Source organism: Cryptotermes secundus, unplaced genomic scaffold (assembly GCF_002891405.2).
Source record: "Cryptotermes secundus unplaced genomic scaffold, Csec_1.0 scaffold180, whole genome shotgun sequence".
NCBI lineage: Eukaryota > Metazoa > Arthropoda > Insecta > Blattodea > Kalotermitidae > Cryptotermes > Cryptotermes secundus.
Window position 1 is genome coordinate 2442898 of NW_019718619.1, and position 7751 is coordinate 2450648.

The 7751-nt window shown below is 41.5% G+C and overlaps 1 protein-coding gene across 1 annotated transcript in view; it reads right to left on the reverse strand.

The window, feature by feature from the left end:
* The window catches only part of LOC111861791 (homeotic protein antennapedia), a 1040626-nt gene that overhangs the window by 70008 nt on the left and 962867 nt on the right, over window positions 1–7751 (reverse strand). The gene's annotated exons all lie outside the window — the stretch shown is intronic.

The following is a 7751-nucleotide window of genomic DNA, read 5'->3' on the forward strand; positions in this document are numbered from 1 at the left end:
GGGGGGCACGCGGTAGCGTAGTTGGTTGAGGCACTATGCTACAAGCCGGAAGGTCGCTGGTTCAAGTCCCGATAAGGTCAATGGATTTTTTCAGTTCACCTAATCCTTCCGGCCGCACTATGGCCATGGGGTCGACTCAACCTCTAACAGAAACGAGTACCAGGAATATTCTTTGAATGTTCTTGGGAGTAAAGGACGGCCGGCGCGTAGGCGTGACAGCCTTGCCGCCATCTATGAACCGATTTTCTAGAAAATGTGGGAACCTCAACATCTTACAACCCTATGGGCCTCCACGGCCTGTTCAGGGATACCTTTACTTCTTTTTTTTTTTACTTTATCTATTTATCTATCAATCTACGTGTCTATCTCTCTACCTCTCTACATATTAATTCATGGCTCTAGACGCCCTTTGTTGGAGCTTGGCAGATTTTTCAGTTTCTTGATCTATTATACCGTCGGTAGAACTCCGTTGACGGGGGATCAACCAGTCGCAAGGCCGCTGCCTGCACACGGCACAACACAAACACAGAATAAACACACACAGAGATATCCATGCCTCAAGTGAGTTTCGAACCTACGATCCCAGGGTCCGAGGGAGCGAAGACATTTCATGCCTCAGACCACGCCGTCACTGTGGCCGGCATAGCCGCAGAATACAAGAAATTAATTTTACGTCTAAGCCAGCCACTAACATTACGATTTAATTTGCAGGGTCAGTCTTGAATGTGCAACTTCTTCTTGTGTTCGTAGATTGTTGGCGTGTAACGTTATCGCTCTATATGACATGGATCATAGAGAGATAGGATAGGATGGTGTGGATTGGATTGATCTGGCTCACGATAAGGAACAGTGGAGGGCTCTTGTGAAAACGGCGATGAGCCTTCGGGTTACATAAAATTGACTGGGAAATTCTTGAGCAGCTGCACAATTGGGGACTTCTCAAGAAGGGCTCAGCTCCGTGAGCGAGTGAGTGAGTGCAGTGCAGTGCAGTGCAGTGTATGTGCTGTGTAAGAATCAGAAGTAAAGCCTCTATTGGTCCCGTATAATGACCGGGAGGTGCTCAACTGATCTCGTGTTTTCGGCTGTGACTTTGAGAAATATAATTTTGAACCCATTTAAGTAATTAAGTAGGCGGGGTATCAGAAGAAATGGGGCAGTGCCAAGCACATTCCTTATTTCGTCACGGCAGATCATCATCATCATCATCATCATCATGTTTTGTACTTTTATATTTCGCACGTACCAACGTTGTAAATGCCGGTCACGGTAGACGAGCGGTCTACGGCATGAACTGTCTTCTCTCGCTCGGAAGCCGTGATCGTGGATTCGAATCGCCCACAAGGCATGGCTATTTGGTGTGTGTATGCGTTTACTCTGTATCTGTGTTGTCATGTGTTTAAGTAGAAGCTTTGCGACGAGCTGATCACCGGCTCAAGGAGACCTGCCGTCTGTAAAATTGATCACTGAAACTGAGAAATGAACCCTATGCTTCGAAATGGGAGCGAGAAGAAAAAAAAAAAGTATATGAGTAGATGATAATAGAGTTAATGCACAATCATTCGCTTCATGCCATCAGCCAAAGAAATCATGGAAGGCCTGTGCAGATGCGAGAATAAAACTTTTGTTTCTATGCAATGGTGGGGATTTCATAAGAAGCTAGGCAAACTATATTAGCTTCTCAAGAAAGATTCAGCTCCATTGAGTTAATATTTTACATAATTTTACCTTCAGACAAGGTGGAGACATTGTAGAGAAAAGTGCCACATTCTTCCTGCATGTATTTGCCTTATGTCACTCTACTGTTAATGTTTCTCGTCCATAAATGATATGCTGTAGAGAATATCTGTTTGTTTTAGTTTCTGGTGAACATGACGAGTTGGTTAGTAATACGCTTTCCGTGCTATACTGTAATAATTCTCTTAATTAATCAATTTTTACCTTACATTTAATGTAGAACTTCTTATTGGAAAGCATCAAATTTTATCAGTTATGTAGGAAGTTATGCAACGTCGGTAACTAAGACTCTTGAGAGTCGAATGGTAGGATCTGGAAGTGGTGGTTGCTTATGTCACCTTGCTATTCGCTCTCACCTCAAAAGTTCGTGCGACAGCAGCACTATTTCAACTAGGCTACGAGTACTTCATGGAAGTGTACAGTACCAGTTTTAGACAGCTCCAAATAATAAAAAGTTCGTACCAAATTTCGTCAAAATCTGTAGATAAATTCTTGGCTTGAAACATGCCGACAGATGATCAGAGAGACATAATTCAATTAAATTCGTGTTTATTTGCGTGCAAACTTAATAGCACAGAGGCCAATAACAAAGTTGGCACGAGTATATAGAAATACAGATATAACTAAAAGACAAAATACAAATAAGACAGTCTATATATTGGCATTAAATTAATAATAATTCCAAGAAAAATTAAGTTAGCATTAACAGGTGAGAAAATAAAATAAGTACATTTCGAATGGTTATTCCATTATGTGGTCAGANTCTTCGGGAGTGCAGGATCATGACGTACAACTATCGTCATCTTCAAGTAATGCTGAGTGGAAGTAACTCCTCATGTCTTCTCATTTCGCCAATTCAACCAAATGCTTCATTTTTCTTTTAATACAGAATATCACGTAGAATAATCCAAGTGCCTCTCCTGTCACTAGAGACTCGTTTCTTTCGTATTCAGCCACGGGTACATGCAGCACTATTGCTGAGCAGGAACCCAGCGCTAACTACTACTACTACTACTACTACTACTACTACTACTACTACTACCACTCGTCTTCATCTTCATGGTAGCTCAGGTAAGGACTCAACTGTGGTTTATTTAAACATAAAAGCGGAAAGTTTTTGACCATCTGGGTTACTACTTCTCAAACACGAACCTGCACCGCGAACTTATTAAAATCATTATCATCAACATCATCATCTTCTTAAATCTAAAACAGAGATCTGGTACAGTCTTTGCACCCATGAAATTTGGCAACGTAGTTGGGGCGGTCGCTTAAAAGGGCGGGCGGTTGTGACGTGGAATGATGGAGCGAACCTGGGAGAAAAATGAGAGTGGCAGAGAGCGACGGGGACAGGAAAGAAAGACAGAGAAACAAAACAGAGAGAGATGGACGCAGAGCTGGAGCTACGCATGGCATCTTGATGGATTACAACAGCCTATTCATTGGGGACGTTGCTGGCGGGGGGTGGTTTGAGGAAAGGGGGGTTTCAAAAGGAGAGAGAACACACGGAGGAGTGGCAATGTCGTGTATAAAACCTGTGAGATGGAATACGGGGAAGGGGTTGAAGGGATTGTAGGAGTCGCAAACCCAAAATGGGGAAAAAGGGGGTGGTTTTGTGTGTGTGGGTGGTTGGGTGGTTGTGTGTACGCGACATTGCCGCAATTTCAAATCCTAGTAACTCAATATTCTGCACCCTCTGCTGGCACAACCTTAACCCCAGACCTCTTCAATTTTCAATTAAATAAAAAAGTACGTAGCAGTAGTAATAGAGCTTCTGACATAATCAGTCATATGTGCAGCGAGCTGCAAATGATGGAAATAAATGTTGCACACTTTAAAAGTTGCACCCAGTCCATCCCTCATTTGCTGACACTGCAGTGATTTTTACCTAAATCATCCGTGAAGTTAAGGGTAAGCTCATTTTCAGTTCAGACCATTGACAGCTGTTGCCATCTTGTGAGCGACTAACGAAACAACGTCTACTCTTTATGACATATTACGACACAATAAGTAACGTGATAACTTCATCTTTAGCAGGTAAAAGGTAAAGTTAAATTTGTCCTTGTGCTTAACTAATTAAGCACTACACCATGAAGCCGTGTGGAAGAGTGGGTGTAAAAATCCATATTTTCTTGATCTCGGCACTAGTTGGACGTGAGTGGTCAGCTTTACGCCCGGCCGCTTTACCCCTAAGAAAAGATCCCCCGGTAACCACTGGATAGGAGGTTGGGTGGACCCCAGAGCCAGTCGGGACGACGTGGAGAAGAGAGAATTCTTGAACCTACCGGGATTCGAACTCCGACTTCTTGGTAATCCAGCCAAAGCCAGTCGCTATACCGGCTACGCTATCCCGGCTCACTCTTTTTGCTGGATATATAACACCTCTTAGAATTATATACATATATACACACACCTCTGTGGTCTAGTGGTCAGAATTCCTGGCTACAGATCCAGAGGTCTGAGAGAGTCCACTCAGCCTCCTGAGGATAATTGAGGAGGTATTTCAAGGAAACGGCGGCTCCGGTCTAGAAAACGAAATTAACGGCCGTGGGGATTTGTTGCGCTGACCACGGNGGGACGACGTGGAGAAGAGAGAATTCTTGAACCTACCGGGATTCGAACTCCGACTTCTTGGTAATCCAGCCAAAGCCAGTCGCTATACCGGCTACGCTATCCCGGCTCACTCTTTTTGCTGGATATATAACACCTCTTAGAATTATATACATATATACACACACCTCTGTGGTCTAGTGGTCAGAATTCCTGGACTGCATCGAATGTTAAGATGACCTACTGTTCCTCGTCAACCCTGAAGATGCAGGCAGAAGGGCCTTCTGAAATTTAGATACCTATCTGCCAAACAATGTGGCATTGCAATCGTAAAATAAACGACTGTGTTAAAAATTCAATTAAATGTCTTAATATTTAACATTGACACAGCGAACATGTAGGATCCACATTAGGGACATACATTCTGTTCGCTTATGTAAATATTTACGTTAAAATCGTGATACTGGAATTAGACTTGAGAGGCATTCTGTGCTCAGAACCTCTAACCTGTTTTCAAATAGGCGGTCCCTAATGGAAACTTTAAATGCACGCACGCACACACGCGCGCACGCACACACACACACACACACACACATATATATAGGTATATCTGTCCGTGTAAGAGGACGTTTAGGACCATAGGGTTGTGAGACGTCGAGGTTTCCACATTTTATAGGATGATGGCGGTGACGTTGTCAACCTCACGCGCTGGTCCCCTTTACCCCCTAGAAAGACTCCTGGTACTCATTTCTGTTACAGGCTGAATCGACCCCAGGGCCCTAGTGCGCCTGGAAGGATTCGGTTAATTGAAAATCCGAATGACTTCATCGGTAATTAAATCCACGACCTTCCGGCTAGTAGCATAGTGCCTCAACCAACCAACACACATGTGTCACAATAATCTGAGTTTAGAAATAAATATTAATAAGCGTCAAACAAATTGTTTTACGGTTTCTTACTGTGATTATTGTACATTGTACATGATTTGAGACTTCCATTCCCTTCTTGAAGTTTAATCTATCTTAGATTCACACCCAGAAGGCAGATTTATGCCTGAGACTGGCAGATACGAAAAATTCCGTCAAATTCGGTAATGATTTCACCAAGCTTTCTTTCAAGCAGCTAATAGAAATCTCCTAGCCTTTGTATGTAACCTGAAGGTCCATAAGATACAACCTGTGGGCCTTCACCTGAAACAGGAGGACCCCGTGCATAGTATCACATCCTACTTCGTATGATCTATTTCCGACGTCGCCTGAGTTTCCAAATTATGGTCTTTTGTTCAGATATTACAAATATAATTTTATTTACTTTTCTCATCTATTCCATGCATGCTACAAGCCCCGTCTACTTCATTTTTCATATTTTCATACTAAGAATTATGAACCTTCCGAATTTATGTATGTATGTACGTGTATATTTCGTGTCATGTTTATGCTCCGATATATTACACACCTAATTCCATTCTTATAATTGTATTTTTCTAGTTATGCCTAATGCAATGTGTGTGTTCCTTATGACACCCAAATTGGTTCAGATTTCCTCTCATATCTACCTATCTTCTATAAAAATTGGATGTTGTATGTGCATATAAAAGGTAAAGTTGTCCTTGTGCTTAACTAATTAAGCACTATGCCATGAAGGCGTATGGGGAAATGGCCCCCCGTAACCATCGGATAGGAGGTTAGCGGACTTCAGAGCCGGTCTGGATGATGTGGAGAAAAGAACATTTTTGAACCTGCCGGGACTCAAACTCCGACCCCTCGTTCAAAGTTTGAAAAATGTTTGAATTGAGTGATCGTTTAGCGATGTTTATACAAAACCTTTATAAGTTAAAGTAGAAGTGATCCTGGTTGTCAAAGTCTAGATTTGGGTGGGTTCACAAGATTGTATACGCTGTACATCCCTCGCTTTATGTTTAACTTTCTAAATGTACCTGCTTGCTTATTTGAAGTGTAAAATTAAACTTATACCGTTTTGTAAATAATATCTTCATTAAACGAAAACTTCTGAAAACCGATTTTTTAGGAAACATATACAATTAGACAATTACCATAACCACATAATACACAGACACATGTGGTAGAATCATTAAGTCCGTGGAATGTGGTTTTATCGCATTATATTACAAGGTTTTCACATACACTTACGCCGATCCACATCGGCCCTCAAAATACTCGTAGTTGCTGCTGGCCGCTATGCAAGTCTGCCAACGTTGATATAGCTGTCAAAAACTAAGCTGAAACATACTGGCAGTAAATTCCCGTAAGACGCTTTGCGGCCATTCCACGAACTTATTGACTGTGGTAGTATATATAGGATTGTGGGTATTTAATACACATTTAAGTCCATCTGTTTGGAATTTCCGTTAGCAAACTTAGTACGAGCAATTTGGCATCTAGAATGTACTAGGATTCGTAAAGCGAATGGGACAATGGATTTTAATGCATGTCTTTTCTTATAATTTTAATATTCCTTTAGTCAGGGCCACACGATAATACGTGGAGTTCACAATTGATCTTCAGTTATAATATTGTATGTAAACCCGTTGCTACGCAACGACTGCGAGACAAATAACTTTACAACAGCTATTGCTAAGTAACTGCTCCGCAAACAAGCATGTTTCCACGGCAACGAAAGAACTCAGCAATAATATTAGAGACGTTTTCTATGCAGTCTGTGATGAGATGTTATAACCAGGACAAGTTAGCAGCTACTTATTTATAGGAGCAAACACATCCTCTCGCCAGAGAAGATGTTACGTAGGGACTATCACCGCAGGGATTCAGTTGTAAAAAGAAAAATATCTGATTGTGAACCACAAGAGGCTCGGCGAAACAATGAACTGATGGGCAGTAAGCCGCCAGTTTTAAAGTAACTCTGACTCTGACTCTGACTGCAGTCAGTCCCCGCGTGGAGGCGGAAACCGTTACTTAGCAATGGTTGTTGTATAGTTGTTTGTTTCGCCGTCATTTGTTAGCAAGGAGTTACATTACACAGTATTATTTTACTGATCACATGATCTAGTTTCTTGGAAACAGTGAGACTGGCTTATATTCTACAATCATGTAACAGTAAACACTGTTTACAATCTTTCCGGGATGCAACTATTTCTGTTTTTGTAATAAATTCTAAGTAGTGCTATACTAGTAATATGTAAATATGAATGAACATGGAGCCATGTACGTTCAAAATGTTTAAATTCTATTCTGTTTCTACAATGGACATTCATGGATGTTTGCTTTAAGTAAAACCATTCTCTAGCTGATCTGCTTGCTTTAATGATGTTCAAGAAATTTACAAGACTTGATAAACTTGGACCCAAGATATATTGTACAACTTAAAGGCGGTTATCGAATGTGAGAAGAATAGCCAGTGTTCATGAACCTTGAAGTTCATAGAGTAGTTGGTAGTTTCTGTAGCTAATAGTAGTGGTCCCACAGTCTAGTTCTTATTTGGGGGGGGGG